Source organism: Diceros bicornis, chromosome 6 (genome assembly GCF_020826845.1).
Source record: "Diceros bicornis minor isolate mBicDic1 chromosome 6, mDicBic1.mat.cur, whole genome shotgun sequence".
NCBI lineage: Eukaryota > Metazoa > Chordata > Mammalia > Perissodactyla > Rhinocerotidae > Diceros > Diceros bicornis.
Window position 1 is genome coordinate 77,873,493 of NC_080745.1, and position 25,722 is coordinate 77,899,214.

Here is a 25,722-nt window from a genome sequence, read left to right on the forward strand (position 1 = left end):
AGCAGAGGTCAGCTAGTGATTCCTTTCTCACAGCCTCCCGTAGAAACCATAAAAGCCACTTAGCAACCAGTGTGTGAGATGGTGGTCAGCTACTCAAGATAATCAAGTCGAAAAAAATTTAAGTTATTTTAAAGTAGAAGCCTGGAATGAAATCTTTTCAGTGGTGCCTGCCAGAAAATTCCAGAAGTGGAAATCTTGTTCTTATCCACACAGCACTTTTTATTTATTTTTTTCCTGGGGGTTGGGGGGAGCGTAGGAAATGTCAACACAAAGTGGTTCCTTCCCTTAGGCCATCCAGGGTCCAGTGTGAGTGAAAGCAGGAAGGGAAAAGATATTACCCAGTTCTAAACCAGGTTGGCTGAGCTGGGATGTCAATGCTGGGAGGTCCCAGGCAGTTAGGATAATCTCTGGATTCTCAAGGAAAATGTAGGGGAAAGAATTAAGGCCCCTTGATAGGAATCTTGTGTAGTCTACAGCAAAAAGCACACCCCTCAGTAAGTTAGGAATAGAAAGAAATGTCTTCAAACTGATAAAATATATCTACCACATTTAGTGGTGCAACATTGGAAGCATTCTCATTAGAGATAGGAACAAGACAATGATGTACATTTTCACTAATGTTTTTCTACATTGTTTAGTCCTATCCAATGTGATAAGTCAAGAAAAAAAATAAGTATGAAGGTCACTAATAAGAGAGTTCAGTCAAGTAGCCAGATAAAAAATTAACACATAAAAACCAATAATTTTCCTATTCACTAGTAATACAAATTTACTCAGTGTAATGGGAAAACAGGACCCCATTTGTAATAGCAACAAATAAACCCTTCATGCAAGGTCTATACAAAGAAAGCTATAGAACTTGACTGATGGACATAAAAGACTTAGAGATATACACTATTTTTGGATGAGAAAACTAAATATTGTAATTTATCTAAAATGAACCTATTGATGCAATGCATTCCCAATCAAAATCACAGCAGCGGGGCTGGCCCAATGGCTTAGTGGATAAGTTTGTGCACTCTGCTTTGGCAACCTGGGGTTCAGGGGGTCGGATCCTGGGTGCAGACCCACGCACTGCTTATCAACCCATGCTGTGGCAGCGTCCCATATAAAGTAGAGGAAGATGGGCACAGATGTTAGCTCAGGGCTAATCTTCCTCAAAAAAAAATATTCACAGCAGTTTCCTCTATAGACCCTGACAAGCTGATTCTATAAGTTCCCATGGAAGAAAAAAATGCACAAAAATACAAGGACATTTTTGAAAAAGAGAGGAACAATGAGGGAGGATTTTCCCTTCCCAATATAAAAATTTATTCTAAGGCCAAAATAATGAAAGTGCTTTAATATTGATGCATAAATAGAAAATAAATCAGTGGAACAGAAGAGAGGAATCAGTTGCACGGCCATGCGCACAAAAAGAGAATTTAGTTTACGATAAGGGTGGCATTTCAAATGAGTTGAAAAAATGGATTATTCCATTAATGGTGAAGATGATGGGTTTTCTACTTTGGCAAAAGTAAATCTAGATTCCTAACTCATAACCTACACAAAAATGAATTCTAGGGAGTTACAAAGCTAAATGTAGAAACAAAATTCTAGAAATATTAGAAGGATGCATAGGAGACTATTTTTAATAAACTTGGGGTAAGAGGCTTTCCTCAGCAAGGGAAAACCTAGAAACAATTAAGACAAATATTGACTGTACACAAAAAAATAAAAATCTCTAGACATAAAACAAAGTTAAAAGAGAAGTAAAGGTGGGGGCCAGCCCAGTGGCGTAGCAGTTAAGTTCATGCACTCTGCTTTGGTGGCCCAGAGTTTGCAGGTTCGGATCCCGGGCATGGACTGACACACCGCTTGTCAAGCCAGGCTGTGGCAGCGTCTCTTATAAAGTAGAGGAAGATAGGCACAGATATTAGCCCAGAGCCAATCTTCCTCAGCAAAAAAAAAAAAAAAAAAAAAAAGAGGAGGACTGGCATCAGATATTAGCTCATGGCTAATATTCCTCACACACAAAAAAGAGAGAAGTAAAGGGAAGAAAATATTTGCCATGCATTTCAGATAAAAGATTATTGTCTAGAATATATAAAGAGCATCTATAGGAAAAAAAAAAAAAGGCAATATGGGCAAAAAGCAATTTCCAGAGGAAATGTAGACGACCAAACACTGCTAAGAAACAGTATCATCGTAATGCCAGGGACATCAATCTTGACCCATGCATTTGCTTCATCCCACGATGTTGAACATGTCAAGAAATTCAGTGAGCCCGAATCAAAGGGCAGTTTCATAGCCATCCAAAGTCTTTATCTTTTTGTTGAAGTGCAGGCCTGGGGGGCCACAGGGTCAGATGCTCAAGGATAAAGGAGCCGCTCCTTTGCACGTGTGAGCCACCCCCTCTCTATTTCAGTTTTTCTTACACTGACACCCATGACAGTTCGCAGACAAGCCCTGTCTGTGCATGGGGCCAGGAAAAGTATCAGAGCTGAACACAGACACAGGGTCATACGCAAACTAACCAAAAAAATGGATGTAGCTGAATCAGAATTATTTAAATTGGGTCATTTTTAGAAGAAGGAAAAGTATTTCAAATCATGAACAAAATGAAAGTCTAAATAGTGCCCATACAAGAATGAATAATAAACATACAATTCACTGTGGAGAGGCGGCTACTGATTACAGACTTGAAAGCACAGTGGGCTTTGTTGTGACAGGTGATCTCACGAGGAGTGGTTACCAGGTACCTGGCCCCAGGCCTACATCCTACAACCCTGCTCTGCCTGAGCCTGGGAGGCCAGATGTACCGCCAGGGCTCACCAGAGCTCTGTCGTCACTATTCTCCATCCATCTTTGTACCCTGCTATTAAAAAATTACAGCCTTATTTTCTTCATTTTCATATATTCAAAATGCACATGCTAAAAGCCCACATTCTGGCTGGCATTAAACTCTATGGACAATAAACAATTTGCTTTTTTAGCTGTTTTATAAAGCACTTGCCTATACATTCAAAGTGCTAAAAATTGCTTGCCTTTAATGGTGCTGATTAAGTCAGGTTTGTGTGGTTATTATTACTATTAGGTTAATCTCTAAAGTATGAACATTAGCCTATAGGCTAGAACTCCATCTGGGGAAATACCTCCTACTTTAAGGCAGGATTTGGTGTAAGGCACCAAATTTTTGATGAAACCCACTGTCTAGAAGAGCAGAAAGGAGTTCTGAACCCCTTGTGGACATGGGGTGCCCGGGGAAAGGGCTATAATATTTCGAATCAGGAGATTTGGCTATTCCTTAATTTCTTACTCATGGGACCTCAATTATGTCACTACTTACCCTCTCCAAGCCCCAGGCCCCTCATCTGTAAAAAGCAAAGGCTGGACTAGACAATTTCAAGTCCCATTCAGCTATAAAGTTCTATGATTCTGTGTGAAATCCCAGACCTCCACAAGCTCACAGAGCAGTGTTAACAGAAAAGTAATTTGGATAGAGAAAGGAAATTCTTGATGGCAGGGAATGGAATTTAATCAATGACTCTGTAGTGCCCGACACTCAGGAGGAATTCTGCTGCCCCGACTAAGCCCTGTGCCTACTGTAGTAGGCCACCGGGAGGAGAAAAAGAGAACTGTCATTATAGACTCCGGCCTTGGACAGATAATCCACTTAGCTCCTGGATGGCTAACTGTCCTTTTTAGTTTCTCTTTGCCTCCTTTCTCTTGGAGTGCTCTACTCCAGAATGAGCCCAGGAGACGTGGAAAATGGCCCTGAGGTCAACCTTCAGCCATTTATAACTTATGCCCTTCCTACCTCCAAAAAGGACTTGCAGATGCTTATCAGAGAAGGCCATGATCTAAAAACAATTGGACAAAAAAACTTGAGAGGAAAAGAAAAATCAAAAGACTCCAAACTCAGCCAAACATGTTTGTTGTGATGTGAGTTTCACAGCAGATGAGGACAAAAGGGAAAATGGGCCACAAAAGTCTGTGTGAAAAAATGGCCACATATAATTGTCACCAGAGAGGCAAGGTTTCCTGATTCTAAATTAATAACAGTCATCGTGGGCTGAACTTCCACAGGGTCTTGCTCTGTGTCAGGCATTGTACCAAGGACTTCAAGTGACTGGTTTCACACCAGTCCTGGGAGGTAGGTGCTATTTTATAGTTTCATACTGCAAAGAAACTAAACAATTTACCCAAGGTCTCCAGGACTTCCAAATAGTAGGGCTGGGCTTTGAGTCCAGGTGCCTGATTCCAGGGCCTACTCTGCTAAACCGCCTCGAAAAGCACCAAAGGAATTCTCATAGAGGAACCTTGGCTCTGGAACAGGAAAACACCTTCCACACTAATTTTGCTGATGTTTGGAAACATTCAAGTAGTTGTTTCTTATAGAGCCCCTTGAGAAAAATGAAGGCTGTAGCACCAAAAGATAATTGAATGAAGTCATTTCCACTGGGGAAGTTCAACTATCAATGTCTAGGTTTGTAATTTTTTTAAAGATCTAACTTGATTCAGAGACGGTGCTTAGAGTACCCGAAGGGATAAACAAATTGCTTTCCTGTCCCCAAGACTCTCGTAAACACAGCTCTGGTTGGTGGTGATTTCCGACTAAGGATATGCAAACACCTAGAAGTTAGTGTGCTGGCCTAGATCAGGAGTTTTCTAACTTCCTGTGCAACATCCAAGAGCCTTTTAAAAAGGGGTTCAGTGGCCCTAAGATGGGGCCCAGAAATCAGCTTCTTTTTTTTACTTTATAAGCACTGAAATGAGTCTATGCAGATCATCATGAACTGGGCAAACACCAGTCTGGGTGGTACCAAACCCCAAACCTGATGGTAGATAAGAAAACCAAAGGGAGGGCCGGCCCGGTGGCTTAGCGGTTAGGTGCGCGCGCTCCACTACTGGCGGCCCGGGTTAGGATCCCAGGCGTGCACCGACGCACCGCTTCTCTGCCCATGCTGAGGCCGCGTCCCACATACAGGAACTAGAAGGATGTGCAACTATGACATACAACTATCTACTGGGGCTCTGGGGGAAAAAAAAAAGGAGGAGGATTGGCAACAGATGTTAGCTCAGAGCCAGTCTTCCTCAGCAAAAAAGGAGGAGGGTTAGCATGGATGTTAGCTCAGGGCTGATCTTCCTCACACACACACACAAAAAAAAAACCAAAGGGAGTAACAAGGACGTGTTGCTTACGTGACAGGTGCCTGGGTGGGAAGGGAGAGGCAGAACCACTCAAGTTCCTGTTTTACTCCTGCAGAAAGGCAGTGTGGTGGCTGACTCAGCCTTCTCTGCGCTTGCTGTTTTTTCCCTTGAAGTGGGAAAGGTTTCCAGTGCCACTGGACTGGCCTGATCTCCAAGCTGAATGCTCACCTGTTCCAGGAGGCTTTTTTCCTGATGCAACATTCTGAACAGGCAGGACAATGAGGGTGTGTGCCTTGGCCCAAAGTTTGTATCCTAGGCAAAGGTGAATAAATCAGTCTGCTCAGGCAGCTTTCACAAAGCCCAGACGGTCTATGCAAGTCTGTGCAAAGCCAGGCTGCATGGACGAGAGCATCCTGCAGCCCCACAGCCTCACCAACCGCAACGCCTGCTCCAAACATGTGTGCTCTGTCAGCGGGTGGGGCGGCAGCTTGTCTTCCCCAGTGAAGATGCACAAAATAGTGCAGAGAGAAATGTGCCATTGCCTTCCAGTGTTCTGCTTTCCTTTGACCAGCTGCTCAAAACAGAAAAGACAGAGCACCAACTCCCCCCTCTTTTTTTAAATTATTTTATTGAGGTCATATTGGTTTATAATATTGTGTAATTTCAGGAATACATTATTATATATCAGTTTCTGTATAGACTGCATCTTGCTTATCCCCAATAGTCTAGTTTTGATCCATCACCATACATATGTTCCCCTTCACCCCTTTCGTTCAGCCCTCTACCTCCTTCCCCTCTGGTAACCACTAATCTGGTCTCCTTATCCACGTGTTTGTTTATTTCCCACATATGAGTGAAATCATATGGTGTTTGTCTTTCTCTGGCTTATTTCGCTTAACATAATACCTTCAAGGTCTATCTATGTTGTTGCCAATGGCACGATTTTGTCTTTTTTTATGGCTGAGTAGTATTCCATTGTGTGTGTGTGTGTATATATATATATATACCACATCCTCTTTATCCATTCATCGTTGATGGGCACTTCCAACTCCCTTCTTTTAACGGGGGTAGAGAATGAAAAAAGCGGCAATATCCCAGCATAAATACATATTGGCTTTTTGCAGATGGTTACTGCTTTTCCATCTCCTTCCAAGGAATTAACTGCAAAAACTTTAAAGCAGTCTTTGCAATTTAACAGCGCTATATAAAAGTTATGTGTAAACATGTGCATTCCTAAAGTATCTACCCAGTCTCTTTAAATTGATCTATAGATTCAATGCAACCTCTACCAAAATCCCAGCTGGATAGTTTATAGAAATTGACAAGCTGATCCTAAAACTTATATGGCAACGCAAAGGACCTAGGAAAGTCAAAAATTTTTGAAAAAGAATAGGATAAAGTTGGAGGACTTAAACCACCTGATTTCAAAATTTACCATAAAGCTACAAATATTCAAGATAGCATGGTATTGGCATTGGAATAGACATATAGGTCAATGGAAGAGAAGAGAGAGCTCCAAATAAACCCACATATTTATGGTCAATTGGTTTTCAATAAAGTGCCAAAGCAATTTGATGGGGAAGGGATAGTCTTTCCAATAAATGATGACAGGACGATTGGATAAACATAGCCTACCAAGCCCTACCTTACACCATACACAAAAATTAACTTAAAATGGATCACAGAGCTAAATATAAAAGCTAAAACTATAAGACTTCTAGACAAAAACGTCGGAGAAAATCCTTGTGCCCTTGGGTTAGGCAAAGATTTCTTAGCTATTATACAAAAGCATAATCCGTAAAAGAAAACATTGATAAATTGAATGTCATCAAGGTTAAAATCTTTTTCTCTTCAAAAGACACCATTAACAAAATAGACCTGCTAAAGATCGGAAGAAATATCTGTAAATCATATTTCTAAAAAAGGACTAGTATCCAGAATATATAAAGAACAATTACAACTCAGTAATAGGCCAAGGAACTCAATTAAAAAATGGGCAAGAGATTTAAATAACACTTCACCAAAGAATATATATGAATGACAAATAAGTACATGAAAATACTTCAAACATCATTAGTCATTAGGGAAATAAAATTAAAACGACAATAAAATTCCACTACACGCTGACTACAATGGCTATAATTAAAAAGGCTGACCACACCCATCGTTGAGGAGGATGTGGCGAAAGCAGAAGCCTCATCCATTGCTGGTGACAGTGTAAAACGGTACAGCTACCTTGGAAACCTCTTTGGCAGTTTCTCAAAAAGTTGAACATAAATATACCATGGGACCCGGCACTTCCACTCCTAGGTTTTGAACTAAAAGAAATGATAACATATGTCCACACAAAGGCTTATGTGCAAAAGTTCATAGCAGCATTATTCATTAAGAGCCCCAAACTGGAAACAATCCAAATGACTCTCAGCTGATGAACAGATAAGCAAAATATGGAACATCCAAATAATGGAATACTGCAAAGCCACTGCTTTTTATTAAAAGGAACAAGCCACTGAGACATGCAACGACATAGATGAACCTCAACAGCATTATATTAGGTGAAAGAAGCAAGACACAAAAGACTACATATTGTATGAGTCCATTTATATGAAATTTCTAGAAAAGGCAAAACTAAAGAGATATAAAGTAGATAAATGGTTGCTGGAAATGGGGATGTGAATAGGATTGGGAGGAGGATTGATCGCAAACGAGCACTCAAAATGGGGTGACTGACAAGTTCTAAAACTGCACTGTAGCGATGGCTGCAAATTGTATAAATTGTATAAATGTAATAAAAATAAACTGTACACTTACAACGGCTGAATTTTATGGTATTTAAACTATTCCTCAATAAATAGACATGACAATTTAAAAAAAGAAAAAAGACCTGACCAGGGAGACAGGAGGAATTTTTCTATTCACTACCACAATGACACATCAGGGTACACACGCATTTATTCCCTTTTAGGGGTCCAGATTCTTTTGGGAAGCTGTTGAAAAATATGGATTCCTTTTCGACAATAAAATATATTTGCCTATACAGAAAGTTAGATATACACATGCAATACTGTACTGTTAGCAAGTGTCTGAAGATTTGGACATTTTCAAAGAGCTTTTTAAAAATAGTTTGGTAATCTGGGGCCGGCCCGGTGGCGCAAGCGGTTAAGTGCGCGCGCTCCGCTGCGGCGGCCCGGGGTTCGCTGGTTCGGATCCCGGGCGCGCACCGACGCACTGCTTGGTAAGCCATGCTGTGGCGGCGTCCCATATAAAGTGGAGGAAGATAGGCACCAATGTTAGCCCAGGGCCGTCTTCCTCAGCAAAAAAAAAAAAAAAAAAAAAAGAGGAGGATTGGCGGATGTTAGCTCAGGGCTGATCTCCTCACAAAAAAAAAAAAAAAAAAAAAAAAATAGTTTGGTAATCTAATCATTATTTCCCTTTCTTCAGAGGAATTACTCTTCTCTTTGTACAGGAAGAGAAACTGAACCACAGAGAGATTAAGCAACTTGCCCAGGACCATATTAGAAGTCGAAACAAAAACCTGGACTACTGCACTAACTTTAGTGTGGCTACTGGGAATCTCTCAGGTGGTTCTTTGGCTGTGTGCTTTAACACACAGTATTTAGTTGGATACTTCGCTCACCCTTTGAAACAGGTGACATCATTCTTCTTTTGTTTTATGGTGATCAAACTGAGGTTCAGAGGCCAAATGATTTGCCGCACCAAGGTCCCACAGCCAAGTGTCAGAACTCAGAAACACCCCAGATCTTTGGACACAAATTCGACTCTCTTATACCAATATCACCACACTAGACACATTGCTCCTCGTTTCAGAAACCTTAGGCAACTAGAAAAATAATTCCTGTATGATGTAAAAAGATGGCTAAGAGAGTGAGAAGAGAATGTTTTATTAACACATACCTTGGATATTTTGTCAAACTTCAAGGTAGAGCAAACTACATTGAAGACAAAATATAAATCTGAAACTAATCAAGATGGATCTCACATTTGAAACTGATCTCTTTCCCCTGATGTTCCCATAGCTCTGTGTTTGTACTGTCACACCTGTTTAAGTCTGCCCCACTCTACCATGCAACATGGAGTGGAAAGAGATGGGAACCAAGAGAACCCAGGGTCTGCATTCTGGCCTTGCAGATGGTGTGGCCTTGGGCACTTTTCTGGACTTATTTCTTCATCTGTAAAAACTAGCACAAGAAAACTTACCATGTAGCATTGTTACGAAAATTAAATAACCAAAGGTAAGTTGTAGCAAAGTATCTGCCACCAGCCAATGCAGACAACTTTTCTCCCTCTCTTCACCTTATACATCCTTTTAAAGACAGGGGCCACAGCTGTGTCGCCATAGCTCCAGGACTGCTCTTGCTTTCCATATAGCAAGTTCTCTAGAAATGTCTGGTGAGTTAATATACCAACAGAAACTCTTATCAGAAGACCTCTAAATCAATTAGCAACCATTCCCTGCACAATGATGGCAGCCAAAAGAGAAGTAAAGGATGAACTTCTTTGCCCCAGGTATAATTTCAGTATTTACTTATTTCCAGGTGCTAAGCACCTCACAAACCTTATCCCATCTGACCCTCCCCAGCAACACTGTGAGGTAGGCATTATGTCCATTTAACATATGAAGAAACCAAAGCTTAGGGAGATCAAGGAATTGCCCAAGGTTACTCATTTAGCAAGGGATGGAGCTGCGATCTGAACTCAGGTCTGTTCAACTCCAGACTCTGCTCAGAACCGTTGGGTCCTACAGCCATCTTCTGCAGCTCAGTTAACGAGGGGAGGTCCCAGCTGAGATCTGCCCTGGCAGAGCAGATCTCCTATGACTTTACAGTACTATCCTTCAACTTTTTTTTTTTTCAAGAATATAAATAAAAGTTTATTGTACAAAATTAAGGCCTTCATATTTTACAGTTTGCTAAGGTTAAAGAAAGACTAGATAATTTTTTAAGTCCTTAACAAAAATTTTACTTTCACTATCCTCCTATCCCCAATTATTAAAATGGTGTGATCAAATGTTTAAAAAAAAAAACACTATAAATAATACCAAATCCTTTAAAGACAACCATCTAATCTCTTATTTCTTGACACAGACAATCTTCACGGTATGGGCCAGTGTGATCCTAAATTCTGGTAAAGCATCCCTGGCAGCTCGAGCCTGCCTGTCACTTTCAAATTCAACCACAGCAACGTCATGTCTCCCAGGTACCAAATGGACTTCCTTGAAACCAGGAACTGACTAAAGAGCATGGACATCATCATCTCATTCGTCTCCTCTGGTAAGTTATTAAGGAATACAACATAGTTTAGAGGGTAATGGGGGACCCGAGGATTTGGTGTTGAATGTCCTTGGTTGTTAGCTGATTTGGTATACCCAAATTTTGGTAATACCATTTGCTAAACCCATATTTGTGGTTGTTGCAGTCTATTCCACAGTTTGGCTTTTTTCTTTTCTTTGTCTCCAAAATTGCCATGCATTTTACATAATATATCAGATTGTTCTCCCTTACAAGGTAGGTAGAGAGCCTTGAATACACTTTTTTTCCCTTCTTTGGAGTAGGAAAGAGGTATGCCTTTATTTTTTTCTCTTAAGTAAACTTCTTTATTGAAGTATAACATACATCGAGAAAAATGCACAAATTGTAAGTGTACAACTCAATGAATTTTCATAAATACAACACATCCTGTAACCAGCACCCAAATCAAGAAAGAGAAGATTATCTACACCCGGAGGCGCCCCCCCTCCACTTTTTCCAGTCAGGTCTTTTTCCAGTCACTATGCCTTCTAATCACTATGCTGACTTCTAACTCCATACGCTAGTTTTATGTGTTTTGGAAATTTACATAAATGGAAGCAAATATGTCTGGTTCCTCTTACTCGACACTGTGAGAAATATCCATGATGCTGCGTGTAGCTGTGCTTCACTTCATCTCATGATGGCACAGTACTCCTTTGTGTAGTTATTTTACATTTTATTTATCCATTTCTACTCTTTTATTGTGTGTGTGAGGAAGATCAGCCCTGAGCTAACATCCAAGCCAATCCTCCTCTCTTTACTGAGGAAGACTGGCCCTGAGCTAACATCCGTGCCCATCTTCCTCCACTTCATGTGGGACGCCACCACAGCATGGCCTGACATGCAGCGTGTCGGTGCGTGCCCGGAATCCGAACCCGGGCCGCCAGCAGCGGAGCGTGAGCACTTAACCGCTAAGCCACGGGGCCGGCCCCTATCCATTTCTACTCTTGATGGATACTTTGGTAGTTTTAAAATGTTGGCTGTTTTGAACAGTGTTGCTGTGAAAATTCCCGCCCATGTCTTTCGGTGAATTATATACACACTCCAGCTGTACACACACAGAGGAGTAGACGGTATATGGCAAGGTCATTGGGTACATTTATGTTCAGCTTCAGTAGCTATTGCCAAACAGTTGTCCAAAGTGGTCTTTGCCTTTTATTACGATTTTAATCCGAGAGGAATTGAAGGAATTAAATAAGAAGAATCAAATTAAGAGCGCTTTGCCAAATGGATTCCCAAAGTGTTTTTCTAACCTCTGTGAAGTGAATGATCTCTTTTTAATAAAATGGTCTCTAAGTAAAAGCTCTGTAGTTTAATCCCATCAGGTATCCGTTATTCCAGGACCTCCGGAGCGCCACCGAGCAATTTTCAATCCTCCTTTCATCCTCGTCCTTTTGTTGATAGTATCCTTTGAACTGATGGAGAGACGTAGATGGAATGCAAATAGCACTCATATTTAATTCCTAAATTGACTAAAAATCAGCAGGCAATGGCGGGCACTGCCAAGATCACTCTACATAAGTCCCTCCATGAAGCCTCAAAAGTGGCTTCTTCTAGTAAAGGCCAAGGCCCACTGGAGGATTGGAAGGTTGAGGACTCCAGCAGCTACTAAAAGATCTAATTTTTCCTCTCATGATTGAGCTTAAACATTTCTTATCAATTATTTTTCTTGTTAATGATACCCGCTGCATTTGTTCTGAAGTTGAACATTTAGAAAGCACGTTCACATTTAATCCACCCAAAGCTTCCTGGGGTACCCTATTATTTTTATGCCTATTTATGGGCTAAGAAAAGTCCTCCAAGTCACAGAGCTAGTGTTCAAATCTGGGGTTTTTTAAGTCCATTTTCCCCTGCCCCCATATCCTGCTCCACATCAAGGGTCAGAAAGACTGGAAATTACTTTGGTAGCTTGGACAGCTTAAAAATAATACGCATTCTTTGTTTCCTTCCTCGATAAATTATCATAAGGGAGTACAGAAGCTAACCACCCAGGTAAGAGCCAACGGATCTTTGTAAGGCTCTCCGTTGCACAATAGCAACTCACCTGCAGTGATGATAATTTGAAATCCTCCACAAGAAAAGGGTGCCAGTTTCTGAGATCTCCTCAGGAGGGGGTCAATTGGCCCGTTTTAGACATGTTATTAGGCTGCCCCAGATTCTGTATGTGCAATGTCAGAAATGGTAAAAAGGTGGATGTTTGAGAAATCTGTTAGGTTGAACCCTGTACGGAACTTGCAGGATGACTGGATACACGGGGGACCCAACTGTTTCATTCCCCCAATCCTACGTACATTCTGAAAAGACTTTATGTTATATAATGTTAAAAGGGTATAAAAGTCTTGGCTCTACCTAGCTTGCAAGATTGCTTTGTTGGTAAAAGAAATGTTAATTATTTATCAATTCACTTTGAGTAATGCGACATGGGGAGATGAACTAGGTTGCAAATCCTCAGATGACTTTAGGCCTTTTTCTGTCCAGATACTTATACTCTGAAAGGAATTTTAAAGGGATCTCTTCAGGAGGTTGGACCCAAGAGGGAGAGACTATCAGAATCCAACGGAATGTTACTGTGAACATTGAGTAGGACATCAGGTGAGCTGCTGCTCTGCATGTGGCAAAAACTATTAGCATAGTTCCAGGAAAGGAACAATGAGAAACTCATCATGCTTCTGGCCTAATACAACCTGCTTTCCAAACTCAGACACCACCCTATAGTTGAGGTCAAAGGTTTTACATCCTTTCCTTTCTTAACTCCAAAAGATAAATATTTGCCTTCAAGTTCAACACTCTTGAAACCTAATCCCAATCGAATAACTTTTGTCTCTTGTGCAAGGACAAACACTTAAGTTTTCTTATTACTCATGATCTCATTCCCGATCTCCTTTCCAACACAAGAGCATGTTGGAGTCAGGAATGTACAATTACAGCAATCCACAGGGTCTCTTCCATGCCAACTGTTACAAGGGAATCAATGATCAATACGCACATTCTGGTGGCCAATGGCACAATCAAATGCATGGGGGTCGGGGAGGAGTATGGTAGTACCAGGTTACGAGACAGCTCCACTTTGTAACTTGTAGGAAACATGCAGAAGGCAGGTTTTTTGAAATTAAAAATATTTAAGCTTGTTATATAGCATACAGCAAATTTGTTATCCCAGTTCAGTGAGATTCCAGTTTGTCAACTGCTTCTCTTCACCAGGTTGCTATCTCTAAAGTACATTCCAGTTCTGTGATTTCTATCCTTCTCCAGGACTTACAAACATTTCCCCATCCCACCCCACCCTTTTTACTTCCTCAGTATTTCTACTCTAAAATGACTCCTAAAAGACTTCATGGGAGTTGGATAGGACACAGAGCCTTATACGTAGCCTGTGCCCCTCTGTGGAGTCTTAGGTGACCCCTTACAGGTTATTTTCACTAAACCCATTGCTCTGAGTTATCAACTGTTTTACAGATGGTTCGGCTCTGGGCTGCCTATACAGCACACTATCAGACTAAAAATATTTTTCCTACCCCAGGGTTAGAGGCGGCTTCAGGGTGGGAACCAATACTTAAGCAGTCAGAAAAACACAGCTTGCTTTTACAAACATCCTTGTCTGATTTCCTCTCCCATTGTGGCTGAACTTCACCCCCTTTAACAAACAACTCCGCCCTCCAGCCCAGGGTCTGCAGAGCCCAGACTCTGTCATTTCACTGGGAGCAGCAGGGAGGGGTGCCTCTAGCCATCACTGAGTATCAGTTCTAATTGTCGGTAGGAAGAAAAAACAGTGAAAGTACATTCTAAGAAGGAGGGGAGATATATGAAAGAATTCAGCACTCCCAGGTTTGGCAATACCCCAAATCAGAGCCCATTTAAAGCAAGGCTTATGCCTTTGGGTGACAACCAAAGCATTTCGGTATTCTGCAAAGAAACAGATACAGGAATTCACATTCTAGACCTCCACACGCTGGGTGGGTGCTTGCCCTGCCCCAAGTCCTGTGGATTCCTCTGGAAGGGCAGGCCTCAGGGCCTGCAGCCAGGAGAAGTGGGGAGGGCTGTACAGGCGGGCGCCCTGTCAGCTGCATCTGCTGCTTCTCCCACCAGTCAGTCAGGTGACAGGGGGACCTGTCAGAAGGAACCAGCGACCCTGCCATGGCTGGACATGGGGACCCAGATGACAGCCCAGGCTATATACATCAACCAGTGACTTTGTGAACTCTGGGTTCCATTTTGTGCAGTCATGTAGCTCTGTAACCTTCAAAGTGTTAGACTGGGCAACCAGGGCTGATGTCAAGCCTGCCTTTTGCCTCAGGGCAGCAGACTGGCCTGAGTTCTGAGGTAAAGGCACCCAAGTACTTCTTAGTGAAGTTTACTGAACTTAGTCAAGGCCAGCCAGCTCCTCTGACAACAGACAGACAGATGGGAAAAGCCTAGCGGCCCAGGCAAAGCGGCTACTCTGCAAAGAAATGCTGGTGGTGCCTCTCAAGTGAGGCCTCTCTCTCCACTGTTCAGCAGCCTGCATTCAGAGGCCCTTTACCAAGCTGAGGACATCAAAACACCAGGTTAATTTTTATTAACTACCACATGGATCACAGTACTCTCTGGATAAGAAGTCTTTAACATTGGCCTATTGGCTACTGACAAAAGTTGAACTTCCTAACCCTGGCCTTCAGTGACTACCACGATCTGGTCTCAACCTACCTGCCCAGCTTTAAAAAATTATAGGGGCCCCTTGAGAGACGTGGAGCAGGTCTGGGGAAGGGCTTGGGCCTCAAGCACGTTTACAAAGCCCCACAAATGATTCCCACTGGCAGCCCAGGTTGAGAACTTCTAGACTACAATGAGCCTTCTCCAGCTCCCCAGACCTAGGCATTCAGTTCGATTTGCATTTATTTTTTGAATATACACTTTTTATACATTGATACAAAGTAGACATCATTAATCTAATGCAATAAATTATATTGTAACTGTTGGTTACTTAACAGGTTTTTCCCACTAGACTTAACTTCTCAGAAGCAAGGACATTGTCTTATTCATTTTTGTATTTCCAGAGTCCAATGGGTTTTGAGCATATACTAGGTATTTTTTGTAAAAATAGTCCATTTTGCATAATAAAATACCAATGCTCCAAGCTTGGTTCAAATGTTGCCTTCTCTAGGGACTTTTCTTATCAATCTCAGCTGGATATGACCCCTCCCTCCTCTGTACTCTTAGAGCATTTATTTATTCCACTCATACAGTGCCTTGAGCTTGTAGATATTTATGTGTTTTATGACTCCCACTAACTTTTTGTGTGTGTGTGTGTGTGTGAGGAAGATCAGCCCTGAGCTAACATCCATGCCAATCCCCCTCTTTTTGCTGAGGGAGACCAGCTCTGAGCTAACATCTATTGCCAATCCTCCTCCTCTTTTTCCCCAAAGTCCCAGTAGACAGTTGTATGTCATAGCTGCACATCCTTCTAGTTGCTGTATGTGGGACACCGCCTCAGCATGGCTGGACAAGCGGTGGGTCGGTGAGTGCCTGGGATCCGAACCCGGGCAACCAGTAGCAGAGCACGCGCATTTAACCGCTAAGCCACGGGGCCGGCCCCTCCCACTAACTTTCAAGTTCCATTAAAGCGGGGACTGTGTCTTTTATAGTTGTATATATAACTGTAATTATGCAATCAGCTAGTATAATACAAGCATGAAATGTTAAATTCTTGTTTAAAGAATAAACTATACATCAAACTAGCAGACCAAAAATATGTAAGTATAGTGCTGAGAAAAACTGTAATGCTGCAGAGCAACAGCAGAATAAACTTTTGAGAGCAAGCCACATTGGTGAATCCACATTAGGATTTTATTCTATTCTAAGCTATGCTTTCCTTCAACAATTATTTTTATATCTTCCTTACCTCTTTCTAGAACAGTCCTATTTCCTGTAATTTTTCTCCTAGTACATTTCCTGGCAAAGAGTAATTCTAATTCTTTCAGTATGCAACAAACAGGTCACCTGCAGAAAATACTCCCAACTCTCAGCAGAAAAACCAACTGTCTATATTCTACAATATTCCCTTCCAGCTGCTTGGAGCATCATAAAGTTTAAAGGCCTCCCTTTGCTGTTGGACCAAGCAGTTCTCCCTCCGCCACTCTCTCAAACTTGAACACAGTGGCATCACTTTATTATCAACAAACTATCTCAGGTGGACAGATGCTCTCTCAGCATCTTCCTGGAGCAGAAAGGCTGGTCCAGGCAATCTCCATCCAAGGCAAGTCAATTGCCTTCTGTCCAATTAAGATAGTAAAGCTGCTCTCACTTCCTTGCTGCAGGCCAGCCGTGATGAGCACAAGATGACTCAAGATGAACCTTGGGTGGGGGGGATACTTATTCCAAAAGTAATGAGTCTATTAAATAGGCAGGAGCCTGAACAAAATGCTGTTTTCTCCAGTGCATAAAGAGGGCCAGAATTAGTGGTCTGGGGAAAGAAAATGTGTTACAACCCCAATGCATTGCACACATGCTGAATATCTAGTATATACTAACATCACGCTGTGTCCTCTAGGGGCCAGAGGCCTGTTTGTATGAAGCCAAAAGCCTTTAGGCAGGAGCCTTATTCATCTTTGCATCCTTGATTTGTACAAATAATAAGCGCTCAATAAACATTCATTGAATGAAAGACTCTGCCCTGGGATCAAGAGGAGGGGACAGTGGTTAATTATGATTCAAGGGGTCAGAGAAGACTTCATGGAAAACGGACCTGTAAATTGAGATTAGAAACAGAAGCAGAATCTCACTTTCATTACTCTATATACCAAAATGCAAGAATTTTTTCCTATTACTTACATTATAATCCAGAAGATATGCACCAGCACTACTCCATGCACCCTCCCTTTCCCCAGCAAACAAAAGCAAACCCAGAAAACCAGACATTTCTTTACCTAATTTTCCATATAATTTCCATGTACAATGCTCAGCTGAAAGTTCATATCTTACTTCTTGCACATTTAACTGATAAATGGGATGAATTCAGAAAACAAAAATTAAAGAGGGGATAGAAAGAGAAGAGAGAAGAATATTGGTGCTTCATTGCAGAAAAGCAGCTATCTTAGGAGAAAAATGTGTTTCAAATGTCCCTACCACACAATATAAGGGCTCAGAACAGGAAGAAATTAGCTTTATTTCAGTAACAGCCAGTATTCTACCACCTCCTAAATCAAGCAAAAATAATTATCTCACATACACACACAAAACCCACTGGTAGGCAATATCCGACAGTAATGATTTCACACTCAATTTATCCTGAGCTGGTTTATACCACATCACAGCAATTCATCAGGTCGACATGCTTCAGTTCACCCCTTCCTAACCTATAGTAAAGGACCAACAATAAACGTCCAACTCGGCCTGTAGCACTAATGTGCTTAGAGTCAATGTGAATTTAAAATCCCTCACTAATTCTGGGGGCTAGTGAGAGCAAAGGTGTCCCCCATTAACCAGGAACGAAAGAACCGCTAAATGGGTTCTTAGCAGTTCCTGTCTAGTCCAGAGTTCGTAGATATAAGCAATCAATTTTTCCATGAAGGGTGAGGAATTCAATGCTACCGAGAAATATATCCTTTACCAAAGAGACAGCAAGGATTAGTGCCCTGGCAGAGTCCAGTTAGCTACTGAGATGTGCCAAGTTTGGGTAATATTTCAAATTTCCAAGACAGAGAGACTCTTGAAAATGTCATCACAAGCCTGAAAAGTTTTGAAACGATGCCATCTCTCAAATGATTATACTTAAGGAATCACTATGGCTGGCCTTCAGGCTGAATGGGCATCTCTTCTTGGATTATATACAGATTAGTTATCTCAGGTGGCTTTCTCTAGGCTGCTCATATGGACTCAGAGAATAAAGTTATTTTTCAATATTAGCTAGAGGCGAACTAAATAATTAAGAAGTGAAATGAGCATTCTGAATTATGAGCTGTTTTGATAATACATGCAGTCATTCCCCTGAATTAATTTTTATAGTTGAAATGGAGCAGTACTTTTTCCAGCAGTGAGTGTGTGAAAACATATACAATAAGGCATTCAAAGTACAGGAAACGGGCTTCCCACAGGCCATTCAGCAGAGTTTAAAACTGTTCCTACACTAGTGTGATCCTGTTGAAAAGCTTTCATTTGAAAACTAAAATAAGAGGCAAAGAGCACCTGTTGTTGATATCTACCACCCTGGCATCCTTAGGGATTAAAGACTCAATTACTAGTCTCCATGTGCTTTCTACCTGAATGCAAATACACTGACTTTTCAGACAAATGAAAAATCTAATAACATATCTGAGGACATCTCCCAGAACCTGAAAGTGGGTTAGCGTGTTAGGTTAATGTGCAGGGGATAGAAAAGAACCAATCCATGCACAAGATCACATGAACAGCAAGTTAAGAATAGGGTCATTTAAAAGCAACATGTGGCTGCGGCTACACCAGGCACCAGGCTCACAATTCTCCCAGTGACCATGTCAAGGCCAGCCTGCTTTTTTGGGGACACTCATCCTCCCCCAACTCCAGACACAGGAGCTGCCATTCTCTCTGTGACCTGCCTCTGGCCACGGCGAATGGTCCAGGCTGGACAGGTGAACACATTGCAATGGAATCTTCCCCAGGACTTCCTGAAGTGAGCAGGGGAGAGAAGAGCCTTTTCTGCTGAGGTTGAGAAGCTCTGAGCTGCTGCAGCTGTCCTTGTCACGTAGGGAGAGTGGGTTGTGAGCATGAATGCCACACAGCGACAGGCCGACAGAGCGGAGAGCACGCTGAGGGCATCTGAGGCCCCGGCTTCAGTCACTCCTGACCCCTGCAGCAGCTTGGCGATGTCAGTCCCTTTCTGCTTCAGCTGGTGTTACGGGTTGAACTGTGTCCCCTAAAAAGATATGTTGACGTTCTAACCTCCAGTACCTCAGGATGTGACCTTACTTGGAAATAAAGTTGTCGCAGATATAATTAGTTAAGATGAGAAAACACTGGAGTAGGTTGGTTCTTAATCCAATATGACTGGTGTCCTCCTAAGAAGAGGAAAGGGAGACAAACAAGGACAGAATGCCCAGTGACAAGGAGGCGAGACTGGAGTGATGCTCCCACAAGCCAAGGAATGCCTGGAGCTATGAGACGTTGGAAGAGGCAAGAAGGATCCTCCCCTAGAAGCCTCAGAGAGAGCCTGGCCCTACTGATGCCTTGATTTCAGACTTCTAGCCTCTAGAACGTGAGAGAATAAATTTCTGCTGTTTTAAAGCCACCCACTTTGCAGTACTGTGTTATGGCAGCGCTAGGACACTAATACAGCTGCTTTGAGGCAAGTTTCTGTCCCTCGCGACCAAAGGTGCTGTCGCAGAGTCTGAAGTGGGTGGGCCGCATTCCTCAATTTAAAACATTAAAACCTTTTTGCATCCAAGTTCCTTGTGCAACACAAATAACAGCTGTTTCCTCACACTATTAAAAACAGACCACAAACCCAGCCACAAACTATTAAAAACAGATCACATAGCCACAATCCTTTACTTTTGCATTAACACAACTTTCTCCCGAGAAATTATACAAACAGATGGTGTTGTTTATCCACGCCTCACACTGGATTCAGTGAAACTTGAAAACTCAACAATTAGTGCTGGTTAATTTCTGGGACAGGCTGCCCTTCAGCAGACACCAACTGAAGGAAAAACTCCTGGGGATTACTAAACAAAGTTTTCCTTCTGCTTCCTTCTCAATTAAAGTATCGGATATGCAAACACTTTTCTCATTTGCCTCTTATTTTGCTGAACTCAGTAAGAAAATTCCTAGAAGTCTTGCAGTTCTGGCTGGCGCTTCTCTGCAGCTGATATCTTAGACTTGCAAATGACTATAGCAGATGCCATTCCTGGGACTTCCAGGGTTCTCCTCAAAGAGCAGGGCTGTTGATTATGACAAGAATGAGGCTTTTGCTTCTTTCCTCACAAGCAGGAGGAAAAGCCTGAGAAGGAAGAACACTGATTTTTAGACAGAGGACACGGAGAGAGTTGAATTGTGGCCCCACAAGATATGTCCACCTGGAACCTGAGAATGTACCTTTGTTTGGAATATAGGTCTTTGCAGATATAATTAAGGTAAGAATCTTGAGATGAGGTCACCCTGGATTAGAGTGTTCACTAAATCCAATGACAAGTCCTTTTAAGAAAAGAGAAGGGAAACAGATCCAGAGACACAGGGAGGAAGGCCATGTAAAGATGGAGGTCAAGACTGGACTGATGTGTCCACAAGCCAAGGAATGCCCAGGATTGCCAGCGACCATCAGAAGTTAGGAGACAGGTATGAGACAGGTTCTCTGTCAGAGCCTCGAGAAGAACCCAGCCCCACCGAAACTTTGATTTCAGAAGTCTGGTCCCCAGAACTGAGAAAATAAATTTCTGTTGTTTTAAGCCACCAAGTTTGTGGTACTTTGTTACAGCAGCTCCGTGAAACTAACACAGGGCATCTCTGAAAGCACAGACTTTAAAGGGCGGGCACAGCGTGTGGTGTGGGTCTACCCTTGCTTACCACAACCCACATGCCGCAGCATTACAAAAAACTTGGAATTTTCACAGTAAGCTCCTCAAACACGACATTAACCTTAAAATTTGCTCTGAATTCTTCATCACCATGCAAAATCATTTATTAACTCACCACTTGTCCACGGTGCTGGGCTGGGAGCAAGCTAGGCTGCAGCAATCCCCCCTTTAGAAGGCTAACATGGAATGCCACCCAGACATACGGGACAAGGTGAAGCAAACAAGACATCATCTTCGACGTCAGCCAGCAATTATTTACATACATATTTACTGTTTTGTATTTGGTATGATTTCTTAGTGGAAGGTAAAGAATGAGGCCACTATGTGGCCATTAAAAAGAAGGTCATAAATCTATAAGCATTGACACTGAGTCACTGCCAAGTAAAGAAAAGGAAACTGTAGAACAATATGCACAATATGGTCCTGTTTGTATAAAAAAGAATATATACCCTCCCACGTATATCAGTGCATAAGAAACAGGAGAAAAGGAAAATACAGAACAATACATTCTATATGACAACATTTATGTGACTCAACTCCATATCTGTAAACATTTCTGTGCATGCCAGGGAGAATATAGACTGGACTCTCCACAATAACCACCTCTGTGGAGTGGGGTTGGGGAGTATTGAATGGAGGATGTTTACTTTTACCTTCTACCAGGGATGCCGAACCGCAGCCCATCCGCCAAACCTGGCCCACAACCTGCTTTTGTAAATAAAGCTTTATTGGAACACAGCCATGTACATTCAGTTACATGGTGTCCATTGCTGTTCTGGCCCTACAACAGTACAGCTGAGTAGTTGACACAGAGACCGTCTGATCCATGAAGGTGGAAATATTTACTATTTGCCCCCTTACAGAAAGAGTTAGCTGCCCTGAGCCTTGAATGATTCTATACTGTGTACTTGTTTATTCATGTATTTATTTACAATGAGCACATTATTCAGGAAAGAAACTTTTAAAAGTTGTCTGCTTGGACATTGGCAAGGGATCCCTGGGCAATTATCAGCAATCTTCCTGGAAGCAGGTGGGAACTCAGGACTTTTTAGGATGAGAAGAAAGGATCTAATGGCCTGGGAAAGGGAAAGTGTTTCAAAACAAAGAAAGCATGAAATAAAGGTTTGAGCAAAAACTTCTCAAATATCCACTGAACGCCCACAGAGACATCCTCTCAATTCCCTCGCACCTTGCTTCTATGTAATGGCTTTAATATTCCAAAGGCCTTTTGGAGATACCGGGGGTTTTTTTGCTACAATAAGCAGAGGAGTAGTTGAAAGGGGCAGTCTGGGGGGCTGGGGCACGAAACTGCTCTGAGGTCTACTTTCGGCTCTCTCAGCAATGGGCTGTGCCTTCTTGTGTTTGCTGGGTCTCAGTGTCCTCAACTTGAAGAAGTCAGACTAGATCAAATCTATAAAACTTTTCTGCCATGATATTCCTAGGAGTCTTGAGCAGGAATTACCTTTAACACAGATAAGCAGATAGAAAAGAGATCTTTCTGGTTGGTGCAAGGCCAGGTCTGGGAACCAGCCAACTGAGTTGCAGCCCACGTGGCTGTGAGTTCAGATTAGGCAAGGCCCCAATTAACAAACGGCTCTGAGCTGGAAGTGGCATGAGTGAACTATTAATCAGTGATACACTCCTTTCTAATGCTTTCATTGCACAGCAAGTTAAACTGCAAATCACAAGACATGTTAGCGAGTACATTCAAAGCCATAACGCCCTTTGAGAAGTTGTGTTAAAAAGTCAAAGCCCTTCCAACCTCTCTCAGGCATGGTTAAAGGGCCAACAAGTGGTTGTGTTCTTTGTGATGGATAGAGATGCCAGATGACACTTTAGGGTTCACTCACAGATTCCTCACACGAGCCACAACTGAGCACTTCTTGGTGGTTCTACTCCCAATGCTGGAGGGCCTGTTGAGTTTTTTCACAAATAGCACGTAGGCACCATCTTCTTGCTTATCATCCCTCCCACTGAGGAAAACGGGAACCAGCTGGGTTGGCCCCAAACCTGGGTGAAACTTGGTTATGTGCCAAGAAAAGCTTTACCAGACCAGCCTGACAAGGCTGCAAACTCTGCCCTGTTGTCATCAGGACTTGTCCTGTGCTGGAAAATTCAAGCTGTCAGACAATGAGAGACCTGCAGCCAACAGGCCAGCACAGGCTGCTCACCTCCCACCCAAAGACTCCACTACAGAGGACACACCACAGATGCGGAAACCTCTGCCTGAGCACAGTCAACAATTTCCAACTCAACTCTCTGTAAAGACAGCAGTTTTATCATCTCAGAAGGGGCTTAGAGAATTAACATTTATATGTCAGCAAGGACTTCTGATCTTGGCTTTCTGCTTCAGCAATGGAACATCCTGGGACCAACCAAACTCACCAAGACTGGTGTCAAGGAGAGGCAGGTGATGAGAAGCACTGGGTTATGTTAAAAACATAGAAGAAATACTGACACTTCAAAAATTCTTAGGATTTTTCCCAGTCTTTTCCACTCGAAACTTCTACCTCTGGCTGTTATGGTGTTTTTCTCAGTTTAAGCTTTATGTTTTAAGAGAAATCAATATAATGCTGGGAGCTGAAGAAAGAAAACCTGATTCCTAGGGCCGCCCAGTGGAACCACCTGGGTTAAAATATAGACGGTGACTCAATAGCAGCTGAACTTTTTACTAATAGATTTGCTTACATAAGAAATATGCGAGTTTAAGCAATCAATGAAGCCCTGTCAGTTAAAAAAAAAAAAGTGACTTAAGATACACCAGCTACTTGTCCTTAGAGATGAATTCATAAACTCATATTTATAAAATTTATATAATATTACAGATATTATAAATAATATTTATAAGCTCAAATAATAAGCAAGAGAGGGAGAAGGTGAGTTCTTAGGTTTCATTCATTTGGCAAAAGCCTATGGCGGGTTTGTGAGTCAGGTACCACACACCCGATGAGGAGGAGAAAAAGACCATAGAACATGGGCTTTGAAGTCCGACATCTTGGATTTAAATCCTGGCCCTGGACAGAAAGCATCTGTGTGCCTTTGGGCAGCTGCTCTGAGCCTCAGTTTCCTTATTTGCAAAACAAAGAGATAGGTTTATCAAGGGCTAAGGCGCTAAGAACTAACAATAACTACAACCACAATCACCCTTTATTAGATACTCCTGCCCTCAAGAAGCTTCCCCTGCAGAGGTATGGCTGAGGCGGAAGCAAGTGATTACAATAGGATAAGACTGTTGGTGTAATGCACCAAGTGAGGTGGGTATGGGGAGAAAACTGCCCAACACTACAGTGCTGGGGGTGTCAGGGAGGCATCAGAGAAGAGGAGCACTTAGTTTAACTTAAAGAGGAGGGGTTTACTAGGCAGACAGCCCACACTTCCTCTCTCCCTCCCTCCCTTCCCATTCATCCATCCATCTTTCCATCCACACATCCATTTACTGAGCACCTACCTTCTGTCAGATAATGTTTTAGGTCCTGGACATATCACAGCGCCTGTCATGAAGTTTACAATCTAGCCTCGGGTGACAGACAATAGACATGTATACAAACACAGAAGAATTTCAGATCATGGGGGGAAAAGTGCCATGAAGAAATAAAACAGGGCCAGGGGATGGAAGATGACACGGGGGTTGGGTGGGTGGAGGCACCTTCAGCTAGGTGATCAGGGGAGGCCTCTCCAAGGAACAACAGGCAGGCTGAACGATGAGGACCCTGGGACCTAGGGGAAGAATGTTCCAGGCAGGGGAAACAGAAAGTGCAAAGACCCCAAGATGAAAAGAGCAAGTGCTTGAGGGACAGAAGGAGGCCAGTGGGGCTGGAGTGAAAGAGGGGGAGAGACATAGGTGACCGGGGCCGGGGGGGGGGGGGGGGGGGCTGGGGTGGGAGCTGAATCACAGAGGGCTGTGTAAGCCAAGATAAGGTTTTTACGTTTCTGAGGTTTCAAGTCAACAAAAAACCCCAGTCAAGCACAGTTTTTCCTTACGCTTGAAAACTCTTTAAAAAATACAAAGGAAGACTGGAAATCTACCCTCCACCCCCACCACCGGAAGTCCTTAGGCCCTAAACTTTGTTAGATAAGAACCAACACCTTCTTTAATCTGTTGCCAGAACCAGATACACTTTGCATCCTAAACAAGCTGCCAAAACAAAGCAGAAAGCTGGGCTTCAACCCCATTAGAGGATGTTCTAAACTTTGCAAAACACATTTCTCTATCTTTTCAAGTATGTTTATTTGGACAAGGTATACGGATATAAGCACGGACGCAGGGAGCCAGCTGCAGAAAACCCAGACTAACAAAATGATTATCTAGCAGTAGAGAAAGATAAAAAGCAGGCTTAAGTGTAAGCAAACATTTCTGCTTCAACTAATGTTTATGAGCAAAAAAATGACCTCGCTGTGAGCCAGCAATGCCGAGGAGGACACGGACACATATCTGCCAAAACCATTCTGGGTTTGGTGAACAAGAAAAGCAGCATTTGTTTCCTCTTTCATTAGGGACCCCTCCCCCAAGGCCATATTTAAGCCTCTGCAGCTTAAGGTACTGGTTACACTCTTGTTCATACAGACTCATACCAGGGGCTCTGCTTAGAAAAATGCAGATGGGGTCAGTCTCTGAACTACAGCATTAAGACCATCTTTGGCTCCTTTCTCTCTCACTACAGCACCTTTACACCCTGCATATTCCAGGAAAGTTCCCATTTCAAGCTGTCTGCCTCATCTGGAACCCCCTGGCCTGATACCTGGTTCAGGAAATGTGG

The 25,722-nt window shown here is 42.5% G+C and overlaps 1 protein-coding gene across 2 annotated transcripts in view; it reads right to left on the minus strand.

Annotated features, from left to right (window-relative positions):
• The window catches only part of ABLIM1 (actin binding LIM protein 1), a 289,715-nt gene that overhangs the window by 51,077 nt on the left and 212,916 nt on the right, over positions 1-25,722 (minus strand). The window lies entirely within an intron of this gene.